The 17,290-nt window shown below is 43.6% G+C and overlaps 2 pseudogenes; both read right to left on the bottom strand.

Annotated features, from left to right (window-relative positions):
• Positions 1-6,303: 6,303 nt before the first annotated feature.
• Positions 6,304-9,449, bottom strand: LOC130088857 (uncharacterized protein K02A2.6-like; annotated as a pseudogene).
• A 44-nt stretch (positions 9,450-9,493) lies between these two features.
• On the bottom strand, positions 9,494-10,522 carry LOC130088977 (uncharacterized; annotated as a pseudogene).
• Between the last annotated feature and the right edge of the window lie 6,768 nt (positions 10,523-17,290).

Here is a 17,290-nt window from a genome sequence, read left to right as displayed (position 1 = left end):
GCTGTTTGAGGAGAACAGAAAGATGACACATGTTTCAGAGGATCAGCTGTATCCTGATAATTCAGAGAGATTTGATGAATGGTGTCAGGTTTTGTGTAGAGAGAGTCTGACTGGACGCTGTTACTGGGAGGCTGAATGGAGTGAGCGAGCTGATATATCAGTGGCATATAAAGGAATCAGCAGGAAAGGATGGAGTTATGACAGTTTATTTGGATACAATGAAAAGTCTTGGAGTCTGAACTGTTTTGAAAACAGATTCACTGTCAGACACAATATTAAGAGAAAAGTCATACCTGCCCCTTCACATCCTTCTAACAGAGTAGGAGTTTACCTGGACTGGCCAGCCGGAACTCTGTCCTTCTACAGCGTCTCTGACACACACACACTCACACACTTACACACATTCAACACCACATTCACTGAACCGCTCTACGCTGGATTTGGGGTTTATTTTAATAGTCCAGTGTCTCTACAAGATTAAATGGCTTCTAGTGAGTCACACATGCACTTGAGAGAAAGAAATACACTCACATTATCTCTGTCTTTAACTCACACGAGTTTGAATGAGTGATCCAATTTGTGGAGTTCTTTTTCCTGTTTTTGACATTTATTTCACACTGGTTGTAATTTTATACCTTTTTAAAAATCATTATGTGATTAAAAACACTAAAATATAGAGATATTGCAACAAAAAAAATATGGGTAAGGTAAAATATTGTTATTTTTAGGCATTAACTCAGCTTAATGTGTTTTACTTAATAATGCACTGAGGTGGAATTGTTGTTAACTCGCAACACTGTAAGGACGAAATAATAATTTGGTGGATGGTTTAAAAATATTCGTTAATCACCTGTAGTGTATTCATACTCTTCATACTTCATGTAATCATAACGGGTTCCTGATGGCGCTATGCACAAGATCCTGCTTAGCTCGAGCATCAAGATACAAAAAATAAATACATAAAATGATGTACACTTTTTATCATGTGGTATTCTTCTTCTCGGTTTTAATTATTAATTGAATGGTTGTGAACACAAATTAAGCAAGTGTCACAGATTCAGCCAGCATGCCATTGGCACCAGGTCCTTAAGCTCCACCCACTCATTCAAAATCACAAAAATACTACAGTAACATGGCACACCTCACAGTGTCAATCAAGTGTCAATCCCTTATCAAGCACCCTGTCAGCAAGGTGTGCAGGAACAGACTGAAGAGGCAGATGATGAAGATCACACGTAATATTTCATAAAAAACCACAAGACAATCTATAATAGGGCAGAGGAAAAACAGACCAAACGCAAACGTGACCTGACACTGAATGACTGTGAAGGACGAACTTAAATAGTAGACAGAACAAGGCTAAACAAGGTAATTAATCAAACACAACTGAAAAGAACAAACTAATAATGACGTTGCCATAGAAACAAAGGAGTGGGAAAATGAACAAAGGAAGATATAAAACTAATAAATACAAACTAAAAGTCCAAACTAAATAAATGAAGTTCCTAAGTGTAAGTTAGGGAGGAGTGAGCCAATCTAATCTTTCAATCAACAGCCTGAGTATATAAGCAGCCGCTTACCTCTCCCTAGCATCAGCTGTTCCAGTATCCCTCCACCTCCCCAAACTCCACCTTCATCTTAGGTACCTTGCCCTTTGACACACCCATTGTAAGAACACAGCTCACACTCACTATGGCTGCGTTTACACTTGGCATTAACATGCGACCTGTATCCGGATGTTGTCCACATACACATTGAAAAGTGTAATCGCGCTTCTGATCGGAATGTTATCCGATCAGCGTGTCCAGGTTCGGAGGTAGTCGAGGACGCATTGTGATTGGATCTCAGTGTAATGTAAACGCAATCCAGCCATCGTGTCTGCATTCACAGGTGGACGTCACACAAAACCCTGCCCACTGTCATCATTCGCCCTCCTCTTCTCAGGAAGTTCTGCATGTAGCTGTGTGGTTTTGCAATACTGTCGAGTGAGAAGTACATCGCAAATATACTGAAATGTTTGCCTTTGCAGTTCGCACCCGAAAGTTGCAGAACCATTAATTTTCTGTAAAGAACGCGCAATTGTCCCACCACAGCTGGCAACGTTCTCGGACCCATACGTTTCACTGTGCCGTGTCCTGATAGGCAAGATCATTGAAAAAGTTGTCTTCAATCAGCTGAACAAATTCCTAAGCTTGAATGGATACTTTGACAATTTTCAATCTGGTTTCCGATCACATCACAGCACAGAGACAGCTCTCATAAAGATAATAAACGATATTCGCTTAAATACTGATACAGGGAAATTATCAGTGCTGGTACTACTCGACCTCAGTGCTCCATTTGACACTGTCGATCACGACATACTACTTGACAGGCTGGAAAACTGGGTGGGGCTTTCTGGGATAGTCCTAAAATGGTTCAGGTCATACTTAGAAGGGAGAGGTTATTATGTGAGTATAGGAGACCATAAGTCTGAGTGGACGTCCATGACATGCGGAGTCCCTCAAGGCTCAATTCTTGCACCACTCCTATTCAACCTATATATGCTCCCAATGAGCCAAATAATGAGAAAGAACCGAATCTCTTACCACAGCTATGCAGACGACACGCAGCTCTTCTTAGCCCCATCGCCTAACGACTACAGCCCCATTGACTCCCTGTGCCAATGCATTGATGAAGTAAACAGTTGGATGTGCCAAAACTTTCTTCAGTTAAACAAAGACAAAACTGAAGTCATTGCGTTTGGAAACAAAGATGAAGTTCTCAAGGTGAATGCATACCTTGACGCTAGGGGTCTAACAACTAAAAATCAAGTCAGGAATCTTAGTGTGTCTCTAGAGTCAGATCTTAGTTTCAGTAGTCATGTCAAAGCAATAACTAAATCAGCATACTATCATCTGAAAAATATTGCAAGAATTAGATGCTTTGTTTCCAATCAAGACTTAGAGAAACTTGTGCATGCTTTTATCACCAGCAGGGTGGATTATTGTAATGGACTCCTCACTGGCCTTCCTAAAAAGACCATAAGACAGTTGCAGCTCATACAGAACGCTGCTGCCAGGATCCTGAGCAGAACCAGAAAATATGAACACATCACACCAGTCCTCAGGTCTCTACACTGGCTCCCAGTTACATTTAGGATTGACTTTAAAGTATTATTACTGGTATATAAATCTTTTAATGGGCTAGGACCTCAATATATTGCAGATATGCTCACTGAATATAAACCTAACAGATCACTCAGATCATTAGGATCACATCAGCTAGAAATACCAAGGGTTTACTCTAAGCAAGGAGAGTCTGCTTTTAGCTATTATGCCAGCCGCAGCTGGAACCAGCTTCCAGAAGAGATCAGATGTGCTCCTACAGTAGTCACATTCAAATCCAGACTCAAAACACATCTGTTTAGCTATGCATTTACTGAATGAGCACTGTGCCACTGTTCGTCCGACTGTTTTTACTGTACTTTATTTTTTATTCTAAACTGTTTTAATTATTCTTATTTGTTTTGATTATTTTAATTTCCTCTATGTAAAGCACTTTGAATTACCATTGTGTATGAAATGTGCTATATAAATAAACTTGCCTTGCCTTGCCTTGCCTTATGGCATCTATCCACATTATTACTTCACTCTTCTCATTTTGCGAGATTTGTAAAATGTCCCCAGACTGAAAACTATTTTTAAAAGAAAACCCACCACTTTGCACCAGAGCCATCCTTTTTTTTCTTTTCTTTTTTCCCGCGGGAATGCAAGATCCGATCTGTTATCCAGATACAGAAGCCACTTGATGTGGACAGAATAAACGCACCGTGTCCTGATTGGCTTATGATCCGATCTGCTTGATCGGATCACTGTGATCGCATGTTAATGCCAAGTGTAAACGCAGCCGTCGGTCAGTCTCTACACAAGAGTGAACCTACCCGACTACTCACCTTGAAAAACCTACCTTCTTCATCCTCCTTATACTACATATTCCTTCAGACTGTATATCATTGGTGTGCTCATAAACCATCCTGCAAAGAGAAAGATTTGTCAGTTGAGTGGTATTGCTAATTGAACTGATCGCAATCAGCTTGTGAATAAAGAACTAAGTTTATCTTCATGTCTCACGTCCTGTTTGATGACAGCATGATAAAACCAAATTACACAAACTAAACACTGTGTTTAGTTTCTTTTTCATGGACTTTTAGTTTGCATTCGTCAGTCACCTGTTTCCTATGTTTCCATTGTTCCTAGTTTCCCGCCGATTGTTAGTTGTCATGGACACTCATTAATCATCACAGCTGTTCGTCATTGTCTCGTCAGCATTGTGCATTTAAGTTTCTCTTTAAAGGCCCCATTTACACTGCATGGTTCAAGTGACCCAAATCCGATTTTTTCCTCTCATGTGGCATAGATCGGATATGACCGGTGAACGTGTAAGCAGGAAAAAAAACGCATGGATTCCGATTTTCTCAGATCGGATTCAGGCCTCACTCATATGTGGTAATAAATCGGATATGAATCGGATACGTGCATTTGCGTGTGCCATGTAAGCAGAATAATCGGATATTCCCCAGTAAATGCGAGTCGTACGTCATTAAAAAGGGGACGTCAACTCAGGTGGACACCTGCGGAGGACGAAGGCTCAACACAGTGGAGTAATTTTTCTCCGCCTTACGAGAGCAATGTTTTGCTGACCTTTGAAAATAATGCGGAAAGAAAGTAAAACACTTGATAATTAGAGATGCGCGGATGAGTTCCAACGTCACCCAAATTCACAGCCAAAAACAAAATCATACCCGCACCAATAATTTTCTCTGATTTAAAGTCCCTGTAAAGGCAATTCTAAAAAAAAATTCTAAACCCATTATAAATGTTAGAAATGTATTGCTAAAACATATTACAAAGACTGTGAACTGTGAATTACTGAATTGTGGAGTTAGACCGTTAAACAGTTTTTCACCATTGCTATTTTCCGGATTATTTGGGCGGGGCTAAAACGGGGCTCGATGACGCACTGGAGCCCCTGACCTCGTGGACACGCCCCTACTTGATGACGCACTGAGGCCACTGAGGCTGGCTCCTCCCCTAACAATAGAGCACATTCACTTCAGTTTGGCGCTCAATCGCGAGTCACTGTACTACTACAGCCTACAGTTTGCTAGTTAGCTATGCCTTCGACACGGAAATGTGTAGGCTACTACCTGGATGCGATCATGTACAAAACAGATCGGTGTCTTTATTTAAATTTCCTGAAAACGATCACATCAAGAAGAGGTGGATTAATTTTGTGAAGAGCCAACCTTGATGGAGAGCTGAGGATCACCGCCAACACTCGCCTCTGTAGTGATCATTTTACACGGATAGTTTTATAAACTTTCGTCGAAGACAACTGGGATTCACTGATAATCCGCTGTTACTGGTGAATGGGGCCGAACCGACTATCTCCCGCCTCGGCCTTCATCTCTCCGTCCCGGAAGCAGTATCACCGTCGGCAGCTTTCCCGCGAGTGGGCGTGGTTTCAGCGCAGCCAGCGGACATGCCCCCAGCGTTTGAGAGCAGAGAATACTGCTCATTTTTTCACGATTTTGATAGCTTATTTTACGTACTTTCCGGCTTTTTTTATCATTCAAATTTGGCTGGGTGGCTATTAACACATTTTTCTATGGTGTGACAAACTCAGAACACATACTTAATTTTGACTTTACAGGGACTTTAAGTATCCACACCCGATGGTCAACTTACTATTATTCTTATGTGTTGTAACCCGTGAGGATAAATGGATTATCATCACCTTCAACGGCGGACTCGGCGATCGACGGTTGATGCGCGCATCTCTGGTAGTATAGGCTATGATAGCCTACACTGATGAATGCGCGCTGCTTTTAAATGAACATTTCTTTAAAACAATATTTATTTGACAGAATTTTCATTTTCTTAATGGCATTAATTGGCTTTACTCCCTTGAAACTGTAGTATCCTCAGTACTAATCAATAAACAGCAGACATCGAGGTAGCTTTATCTGGGAGTTTACTGAACACCGGACATCCATACAAACAGTGCCAGCCAGTACAACAACATGAGCCTGCAGATTCTTCCTCGGCTATGTACCCCATACTCCTTTGACTGAGCTACTACTGCCACCTAGTGTACAATTCTAATATGACAAAGATAACTCTCCCCATCTACCACTTTCCTTCCCCCTTAAGCTCTTGCCTTCGTCCAAACCCCCAACATCACTTTAACATGTGCTAGTCATATTTAACTCTTAACACTTTTTTATTTTTTTTAATAATTTTTTTTAACACTCATAGTCCTTCAAGGTTTCGAAACAGTTCTCAACGACCGGCGTACTGGGGCAATCGAGGATAGTGACTGCCTTGGAGTACCTGGAGGTTGAAAGTCCATCACTACTGGTTTGGCCTTTTCTGAAACAGGTTTTCCCACACTTTGAGTGTTTGTCTCTGGAACACCGCAGGTTTCCTCGGGAATGGATGTCTCTGATGCTGCCACAGCTGCCGCTGAAGATTCAGACAACCCCAAGGGTTCCATAATCTTTGGTTCCATCCAGTCCTTATCCTCAGAACTGGCCAATATCTGGTCGACATGTCTGTGTACAATGTTGCCACCTCCTAACATGACCTTGTAAGAGACAGGACCTGTTATCTTGATAATGAACCCGGGAATCCACTTAGGTCCATGACTGAAATTCCTTGTGATCACTGCATCTCCCTTCTGGAAACTTCTCCCGGAACCTTGCTTGTCATGATGTTTCTTTTGAAAGCTCTGTTGCCGTTCCACCCTCCTTCGGCGGTCCGGATGAATAAAGTCTAATGTCGATCTCAACTTCCTGCCTTGTAACATTTCAGCAGGCGACAGCCCCGTAGTGGACTGTGGTGTAATGCGATAACTAAATAACACCCTTGATACTTTAGTGGCTAGGCTTCCCTCACCTACCTTCTTCATCATCGCCTTGAATGTCTGGACTGCGCGTTCAGCACAACCATTAGAGGAAGCATGATAAGGAGCAGAAGTGATGTGTTCGATCCCATTCTTCTGCATGAACTCTCGGAATCCGTGCTCACAAAACATGAGCCGTTATCGGACACCATTGTCTCCGGTATTCCTTGATTGCTAAAGCTCTCCCTTAGACATTCAATCGTGCTGGCTGAAGTTGAGGTCGTTACAGGGTACACATCCATCCATTTGGAATGCGCGTCTATCAGAACCAAAAACATGTGTCCCATAAAAGGTCCTGCATAATCAACATGTAACCTTTGCCAGGGTTTGCTCCGCCACTCCCAGGGATGAAGAGGTGCTGGAGCTGGAGAATTACGATGTTCTTGGCATGCTACACATCTTTTAACGACCGCTTCAATGTCTGCATCTAACTTGGGCCACCAGAAGTAGCTTCGTGCTAATGCCTTCATTCTAGTGATGCCGATGTGACCGTGATGTAGCTGCTGTATCAAGGCGTTCCGGCCTGGCGGTACACATCCACCTTGCACACTTAACTCTGTTTTCCTCACAGCATATGGTTGGAAAACTGGGTTCCCGTCTGGTGGCGGCCAACCATGTTGGACGAATTGCCTCACTCTGGACAACACAGGATCTCTGCTTGTCCATCTACTCATTTCTGCTGCTGAGACGAGGGTCACATTCTCCAACATCAGCACTCGCTCCTCCTGCTCTTTTGTGACAGACGGCTGAGGTAGAGGAAGTCGACTCAACGCATCCGCATTACCATGATGTTTTCCGGGCTTGTAAACAATCTCGTACTCATACGCTCTCAAGGCAACTGCCCAACGTTGTATACTAGGTGAAGCCATTTGAGGTACAGCCTTCATCTCATTAAAGAGAGCTAGTAGCGGTTTGTGGTCCGTGCAAATGACAAACCTCCTTCCATATAAATATTTGTGGAACCGCTGAATGCCAAATATCACTGCCAGACCTTCTTTGTCCAGTTAGGAGTAGTTTAATTCAGCTGACGTTAATGTCCTAGACAGGAAGCTGATTGGTCGTTCCTGCCCATTTGGCATGCGATGCGACAGCACCACACCCACCCCATAAGGAGAGGCATCGCAGGCCATGATCAGATCTTTTTGGCTGTCATAATGTACTAACACATCAGACGACAGCATGAGTCGCTTGGACTCCTCAAAAGCGTGCTCCTGTTCGCCCTTCCATTTCCAAGTGGTTTCTTTCCTTAATAATTCATGTAAAGGCGACAACAATGATGACAGGTGTGGCAGGAACCTGTTGTAATAGTTAAGCAGTCCTAGGTACGCTCTCAGTTCTGTGACATTAGTCGGTGCCGGTGCTTCTTGTATTGCCCTGACCTTATGTGGCAAAGGATGAAGTCCAGCTGCGTCTACCTTATGACCAAGGAACTCTGCTTCCTGTTCCATGAACACACATTTGTTGCGCTTCAAGCGAAGACCAGCTTCCTGCAGTCGTGTCAACACCTGGTTCAGCGTTGCAAGGTGACCCTGGTCACTATGGCCCGTCAGCAAAATGTCGTCCAGATAGACGGCCACATTCGGGATGCCGGCCACCAGACTCTCCATCATTTGTTGGAATATGGCTGGACTGGAGGAAACACCAAATGGAAGACGATTCACCTGAAACAGACCCTTGTGCGTATTAATAGTGACATATGGCTTAGATGTCTCATCAAGTACCACTTGCTGATATGCATGGCTCAGATCCAGTTTACTGAACCTTTTTCCTCCTGAAAACTTCTCAAACAAGTCCTCCAATTTCGGTATTGGATACTGCTCAAGCTTCGATACCTGGTTGACAGTGAGCTTATAGTCACCACAAATGCACACAGAATTATCAGCTTTTAACACAGGCACGATCGGTGCTGCCCACTCTGAGAACTTCACTGGCTCATTAACCCCCTGGTTTGTGAGTCTCTCTAACTCCACCTCCACCTTTTTCCTCATGGCATAGGGCACGGCCCGGGGTTTATAAAACTTTGGACTCACCCCTTCGGTAATGTAAATTTTTGCTGGTGGACCTCTCCAAGTACCCAGTTCCTCCTTGAACACATCTTCATTTTTCCGTAGCACATACTGCAATGTTAACTCTTGCTGCTCCATCTTATTTATACTGACACAGTTAATTCCCAGCTCCTTGATCCATGCCCTGCCTAACAGGTTTGGACCTGGCCCTGTTACCACCACTACTGGTAGCTGTTTGACTTGGTCTTGGAACCTCACAGTCACCCTTGCCACTCCTAGTGTTGGTACTTTTTCGCCTGTATAGGTTTTCAACGTCATTGAGCAGTCGTGCAACTCTTGCGTGTCCCCTGCGGTCCATAACTTGTCATATGCAGCCTTTGACAAAATCGTCACGCTACAGCCAGTATCCACTTCGAATTCCACAATGTTCTCATTTATGTTAAGCTGTGCAGTAATGGGATCGATTTTCGTTAACTTTGGCTCTGTTAGATTGTACATCGTAAATACATCTTCATCACTCGTGACATTCTCCACAGATTCACTTATGTGATGCGCCGACTGATTTTTATCGTTCCTAAACCTTCCAGACTGCTTGTGCTTCCCTCTCCCTTAAGCCACTGGTCCGCCAGAGGTGAGGATTTGCACACTCTCTTCAAATGTCCCTTTTTACCACAGCCATGGCACTTTTCATTGACAAAACGACAGTCTCTTGCCATATGTTCACCCCCACACCGGTAACATGTCAATGGTGATGCTTTTGGTGGTTTGATGGTTTGACTCCACATTATGCACTAGCAGTTGATTACTGACATTACTCCCGACGCCCTCCACAATTTTCAATTGCAAATCACGGACATCCCTATTTGCTGTCTCAATGGCCAGTGCCACTTTCAACACTTTTTCAAATGTGAGCTCAGGCTCCGCCAACAATCTCCTCTGCATTCGATCGTCCGCTATGCCACACACGAGCCTGTCGCGTAGCATCTCTTTTAACTTATCGCCATAGTTGCAATGTTGCGCGAGCTCTCGCAGCACTGCCACGTACTACATCACAGTTTCATTCACGGTAGTCCGCAAATTAAACTTAAATCTTTTGACTATTTCACTGGGCTTTGGGTTATAATGCGACTGCAGCAGGACCGTCAAATCTTTATATGATTTTTCGCCAGGCTTATTCGGGCTCAATAAGTTCCTCATTAAACTGTATGTCCGACTGCCAACAGAGCTTAACAATATTGCCCTCTTTTTTTCCTCATCCTCAATCCCATTCGCCATGAAAAAATGTCCCAATACCTCGACGTATTCCTCCCATGGTTGGGTCTGATTGTCAAAAGCAGTAAGTGTTCCTACCATCGCCGTAGCAATCTCGACGTTTTGGTTAGCGTTAGCTGCCTCGTCAATCCACTTCCGTCAAATTTCCGCATGATTGACTCACAAGCTTCTTCCGAGCTCAACCGCCATCCTCGTCGCCAAATGTAGTATCCTCAGTACTAATCAATAAACAGCAGACATCGAGGTAGCTTTATCTGGGAGTTTACTGAACACCGGACATCCATACAAACAGTGCGAGCCAGTACAACAACATGAGCCTGCAGATTCTTCCTCGGCTATATACCCCATACTCCTTTGACTGAGCTACTACTGCCACCTAGTGTACAATTCTAATATGACAAAGATAACTCTCCCCATCTACCACAGAAACTTAAACTGGAATGGAACATGCTCATATTTTAGAGAAAGTAGGCTAGTTAATATTTTCGTAATAATGATTTATCACATCCACACGAAATTAATCAGAATGTTATTTTTATCACTTGACCCGCCCGATCCGAGGATTATCCGCAGAGCCCCCGCGGATATAACCGCGATCCGCGCATCACTAATCATTTTGTCTGCTTCTGTGTCCAATGCATATCGAGCTGTTTTACTTCATTTTCAGAACGTCTATATTGGGATGTTTTGGCAGTATAGTGTAAATGCAAATATCAGATACGGGTCACTTTTAAAAGATGATGTAAGCGGGTAGTCAAAAAAATCGGATATAGCCTAGTCAGCAAATCGGAATTGGGCATCAAGACCTGCAGTGTAAATGCAGCCTAAGTGCTCACTTCAGTGTCCGGTATTGTTTGTGTCTTACTACTGGCTGTATGTTATCTGCTCCTTGTATTGGATTATTTAAATTTGTTTTGTAAATAAATACTTTGTTTTGGAACCTTTTTCATCCTTCTCTTCATCATCTGAGCCTTCATGTGACACATTCACACATTGATTCACACACTCAGGTTTCTTCAACCATTGATCTTGGAGTTGGACTGACAAAAACATATTTTGTTGTGAATAAAATCCATAAAAGAGTTTTGATTAATGTTATGTACTTGCTGTAGAGTTCATAGCCATACTGAAACTGATAAAGTGTACCCAAGATGTTCTTTTTTTTTTGGACTCTCCTCATGTGTTTGCAATTTGAATATAATGATGCATTTAAATGGCTAAACATATCTTTACAAAAGTTCACAATGCTGCTGCGGATGCAATATAATGTGGACAACATTGCATAAATACATTTTCTTCAGGTTAGATACTGATAATTAATCACTCTCAAACCCCTTTATCTAAACCTCTCTAACCGCCGGACTTGCACATCCTCCATGTCTGTAGTTTTTTAACACTTTTTATGGTGTTTGTAGTTCTAAACGAATCCTCGTCCAACGAGCAATGGTTTGGGGGCAATATTAGCCATTAGAGTGTGCATCGATCTGCACTTCGGATTCTGACCGGAAATAGTAGACCATTCGGGTCTCTTTGGAACACTCATTTCAAGATACTACGGATTTGGGACGTACTAATTCTATTTTCGAATACTGTTTAGGATGGATAGTATGTGAATTGGGATGCACCGTCTGTGATGGAGCAGTGACCTCTGACCCTGAGTGAGTATAATGTGGTTTCACTGTCCTGGACTGCAATCCACTTTCACTTATGCCCTTCCATCACAAATTCCTTCCATCTCTTATTTCCATACTTTCCATCTTCCAACTATGACTATAAAAAAACACAGTCTTAAAGGGGTCATATAATGCCATTTTTGTACAAGCTAATATCATTCTTTAGGGTCTAAATTAAAAGTTTGTAATATACTTTAATTAAAAATTCTCATTAGTATTGTAAGAAAACACTTATTTTACCTGGTCAAAAACAGCTCTGTTTTCAGCACGCCGTTTCAGTGCATATGACTTTAAATGATCATGAGCTTTGCTGACTCCGCCTCTCTGTTCTATGCGTACACGTTTGTAACACAATACCATAACGTGTTGTTCATTATAAACGTGGGATTATGAATTACATGGAGAACGTCGTACATAGAAAACATGCAGTAATGTACCCTGAGTGTAAACCTTAGACTCATTCATCGTGAAGCGATTTGCAAAGATATAAATATTAATATAAAGTTTAATAAAACGTTACACTCACTTCAGTTGTTCTAGAGGTTCAGCAGGAACACGAATATCTGGTACCGATTCTTTATTCAGGAGCAGCTGCTTAGCAAATCCAGCTTTATACTGATCCTCGTTTATAAAGCAGTCTGCTGAGAAATGATTCGCGCAAACATGAAAGCATTGACGTTGCTCGTGGGGAATATTCCCGTCGAAAACAAACTCAGCCACTGCGTCTTCAGCGGTTTGGATTTAGGAACATTAAAATGACTGCTGTGTTCGTTATTACACCCAAGAACAGAACACCACAATCGCTTAGACGCCATTCTGCTCATAGACAGTGCTCCAGCATATTAACAATGACCGCGCCGGTCCGTGCGGATTATGATTGACAGCTCTCACGAGCGAGGGCGGGTCTGTGTTGAAACGCGCCTATCAATCAACAATCGTGGGAGGGGCGTCCAACCGTGTGACGTCACACGGTCGAACGGCTCGATTTGAGGCAGGGGAAAACATATAAGGAGATTAAAACAAAACCACTGGATGGATTTTTATCATTATATGATGGTTGTGTACAGGCACTGCCAACACACATTTCAGTACAATCAGAGAGACGCAAGAAAAAGTGCATGTACCATTATATGACCCCTTTAAAGGTTCTCTAAGCGATGTCGGGGACGTCACTTCTTGTTGACGTTTAAAGTATTGTCAAACAAAACGGAGGCTAGCTAGACCCTCCCTCCTCCTCATCCGCGCACTAACACCCCCAAACCCCGCCCCCAAGTCCTTCTTGTCGGTGATTGGCTAGAACAGTTTGTTATGTTTCGTGGAGCGGGTCACCGCAGTTTGTTTTTGTTGCTGTTTGTGGAGCCTGGGCTGTCTACAGAGATCGCGTTTCTTTACAGTGTGTTCAGGGGACAGGCAGCCAGCGGATAGTGAGGAGATGTTTGCTGTATGTGACAAAAAATGTTTAGGCCTAAAAAACACGTGGCATCGCTTAGAGCACCTTTAAGGTAGCTAGAATAATTCATATAGCATTCACTAGAGTTGTGTGGGGTGGAGGTAAGTTAAACGCGATCTTCTGTGACGTTGCATTTTGGGAGATTGTCACAGTTGGTTGCAAATCAAGTTGAATGCAAATGATTTTTGACTTGCTTGTGTTTAGCTGATCTAAACACAAGCAATTTTTAGTTTATTTTAACAAAGAACTCAGGATATATAAAACTCAGGACAGAAAAAGCTCAGAAAAAGTCTGAGTAAGTTATAAAGGACCCATACTCAATTTCATTTTGGCAATGTCAAACGCTGATTTAACACTCCACTTCTTATCGTCCATGTATTAATGTTAATTATTCACAATTATGTTAAGTGCTCAACAATTTGAACCATGTCATAATGTAATTCTGCTGTAATTCTGATCAGTCTTATTGCTCTCGCTGGATATCTGCTGTCCATCTGCTGATTTAAAGCAACATAACTGGAGAAGATTCACACAAGCTGTTAAAAGACACAGAGACTAAATAACTAAAAATGCTCTTGAATTATAAAGTTTAATTTGCATTAACAAGCAGCAAACAAACCTCAAGACTGAGTAATGACTCCATTGTCTATTATTATCTTCTTCGTTGTGCGTTTGATATCACCAACCCGTTAAACTCTTCCTAAAGTAATGTGTAGTCTAAAATAATATGATGTTTACCTTTATTGGTCCAATTAAACAGCCTTTGAGTTGTAAACAGAATTAGGGTTAAAAAGCTGTGCGCCTCAGTTTAGCTTTATATGCATAATCATGAAACAAAATAATTATTATATGTAAATATGTTCATGATAAATATTCAGGAACAGTATCCATATGAAAAATAAAATAATTTAATTTAGGCTATTTTATTTTTTGTTGAAACCTGGCATGCACAAGTAAAAGTGATCTTAACAGTGAACTTTTGGAAAGTTTACTGTTAAGATCACTTTCAGGAAGGGGAGCTCCAGTGAACTTATTTATTCACGATGTTCTCTCTAAAAAAATAATCATACATGTCTAAGGGATTGTAGTCTGTCAGAAAACACGAGCCCACTGATGTAATTAATTCAGTAAACCTGCCATTATATGCCAACCATTATTCCTATTCGGGGGCTTCCAATAATATTTATTTTATTGGAAGCATTTTATATGTTTGTAAGTGGTATTGCAGGGATTCAATGATCCTCAGAAGGAGGAATATTTCAGGAAGAGAATCAATGATGAGCATCAAGCCAGTAGAATCATCTCACACATTAGAAGATCAAGAAGCCTCCACATCATGTGCCACATACCCGTCTGTAGCAAATGTCAACGTTCGGATCAAGGGAAGGAAGAGGACAGGGTCGGCTTGAGGAGACTGTGGGTATTTATTCAAATTCAAAAACTCTTTCAACATAAACAAAAAGTCGCGCCCCACGCGCTGGACAAAACAGACTCAATTCACGGTGATCCGCTGTCACCCGATGCCTCTCGCTCTCGTCACTCTCCTCTCTTTCTCTCTCGTCACAGTCGCGTTCACCCACAAGTCTCCACCGGTCTCTCTCAGCCACTCTCTCGTTTCCTCGTGGCTTTTATCCGTCTCCCCACGCCAATTACTGAAATAAGACACAGGTGTTTGTCATTCACACTTAACCCACTCACGCCGCACCTGTCTCCCGAACCTCTCTCCCGTCACAGACTTCGCTGAACCACGCCCCCTCTGCCACACCGTCTTCTGCTGGATCTCAGCCACTGTGCTTCAAAACCTCCTGAAACAAGATGACAGTGCAGAAATCCCTCAAACTCTGACTGAAATGTACATCCACTTCCTACTGACTCAGATCAACAGGAATCAGAAGTATGATGAACGAGATCCAGAGAAACTCCTGCAGTCCAACAGAGACATGATTGTGAAACTGGCTGAACTGGCTTTCAATCAGCTGATGAAGGGCAATATGATGTTCTATGAGGAGGACCTGAGAGAGAGCGGCATAGACGTCACTCCCCCCTCTCTCCCCCCCCCCTCCTGGAGAGGAAGTCAGCCACAGCCATCTGTGCACCCGGCCTGTGGACCACCTGGAACTTAAAGGGTTGTAAGGCTAGATACCAACGGGTGATCCGCGCGTTGGTATCTTTCATGCGGTGGAGCCATTGGAGGGGCGCGTGGTCCGAACAGAGGGTGAATTCCCGTCCCAGGAGATAATATCGGAGGGTGAGGACGGCCCACCTGATGGCTAGACACTCCTTCTCAATGGTGCTGTACTTAGTCTCTCTCTTTGAGAGCTTGCGACTAATGTACAGCACCGGCCGTTCCTCCCCCTCCACCTCCTGAGACAGGACTGCTCCCAGCCCCCTGTCCGACGCGTCGGTCTGTAACAAAAAGGGGAGAGAAAAATCAGGAGCCTGTAGTAGCGGCCCACCACATAGAGCAGCCTTTACCTGGGTGAAAGCCTGCTGACACTGCTCCGTCCACTGAACCGGATATGGTGACTCCTTTTTAGTGAGATCAGTCAGCGGGCTGGCAAGGTCCGAATAATTAGGCACAAACCTTCTATAATATCCCGCCAGCCCCAGGAACTGTCTCACCTCCTTTTTGGTCTTGGGTCTCGGGCATGTTGCAACTGCTGCTGTCTTATCAATTTGGGGACGCACTTGCCCGTGACCCAAGTGGAATCCCAGATACCTGACCTCTACACGCCCAACTGCACACTTCTTTGGGTTGGCCGTCAGCCCAGCCAGCCTCAGTGCTCCGAGGACCGCGCGCACATGCTCCATATGGCGCTGCCAGTCATTACTATAAATGATTATATCATCCAGATAGGCAGCGGCAAATGCAGCATGTGGCCGGAGTATTCTGTCCATGAGACGCTGGAAGGTGGCTGGAGCCCCGAACAACCCAAACGGAAGTGTAACGAATTGGTGTAACCCGAACGGCGTCGTAAAGGCTGTTTTTTCTTTAGATAGAGGCGATAAGGGGATCTGCCAATATCCTTTAGTTAAATCCAGCGTCGAATAAAACCGAGCAGTGCCGAGCCGATCAAGCAGTTCGTCAATCCGGGGCATTGGATAGGCATCGAATTTCGATACAGCATTAACCCTGCGGTAATCCACACAAAACCGAACTGAGCCGTCGGTTTTAGGTACTAAGACTATCGGGCTCGCCCAATTACTGTGGGATTCTTCTATTACGCCCATCTCGAGCATCGCCTCTAATTCCGACCGAACCACATTTTTCTTGTGTTCGGGCAAACGATACGGCCGGCTGCGCACCACCACGCCCGGCTCGGTCTCAATATGGTGCTGAATGAGGTTCGTTCGACCGGGTAGGGGCGAGAACACGTCTGCAAATCCTGCTTGCAACCTGGCAACGTCAGAAAGCTGAGACGGCGAAAGATGATCTCCGCCTGGAGCCAGTGCGAGAGATGGGGGTTTGATATTCGCTTCTGGTCCGAGATCCTCTTCCGCACTAATCACCGTCGCCAGCATTCCTGACTCCGCCTCACTCCATTTTTTTAGGAGGTTGAGGTGGTAAATTTGACGTGCCCCGTTCCTATCCGATCGAAGTACCTCATAATTGAGATCCCCGACTCGCTGTGTGACCTCAAAGGGTCCTTGCCACTTCGCGAGTAATTTAGAATTCGATGTGGGAAGCAATAGAAGGACTTTATCTCCCGGTGAAAATTCTCTTAGTTTTGTTCCCCTATTGTATAACTGGGTCTGTCTGCCCTGAGCCTGTAACAAATTCTCCATTGAGAGCCGCCCCAAAGTGTGGAGTTTTGTTCTCAGATCCAGGACATACTGAATTTCATTTCGACTCTCCGAAGGCCCCTCCTCCCAAGTCTCCTTCAGCACGTCTAGCACCCCGCGGGGCTGACGACCGTAAAGGAGCTCGAAGGGGGAAAACCCCG

The sequence above is a fragment of the Rhinichthys klamathensis genome, unplaced genomic scaffold (assembly GCF_029890125.1).
Source record: "Rhinichthys klamathensis goyatoka isolate OS25496 unplaced genomic scaffold, OSU_Roscu_1.1 h1tg000123l_1, whole genome shotgun sequence".
Classification (NCBI taxonomy): domain Eukaryota; kingdom Metazoa; phylum Chordata; class Actinopteri; order Cypriniformes; family Leuciscidae; genus Rhinichthys; species Rhinichthys klamathensis.
Note: the sequence above shows the minus strand (reverse complement) of the source record. Positions and strands in the feature narration are given on the sequence as shown.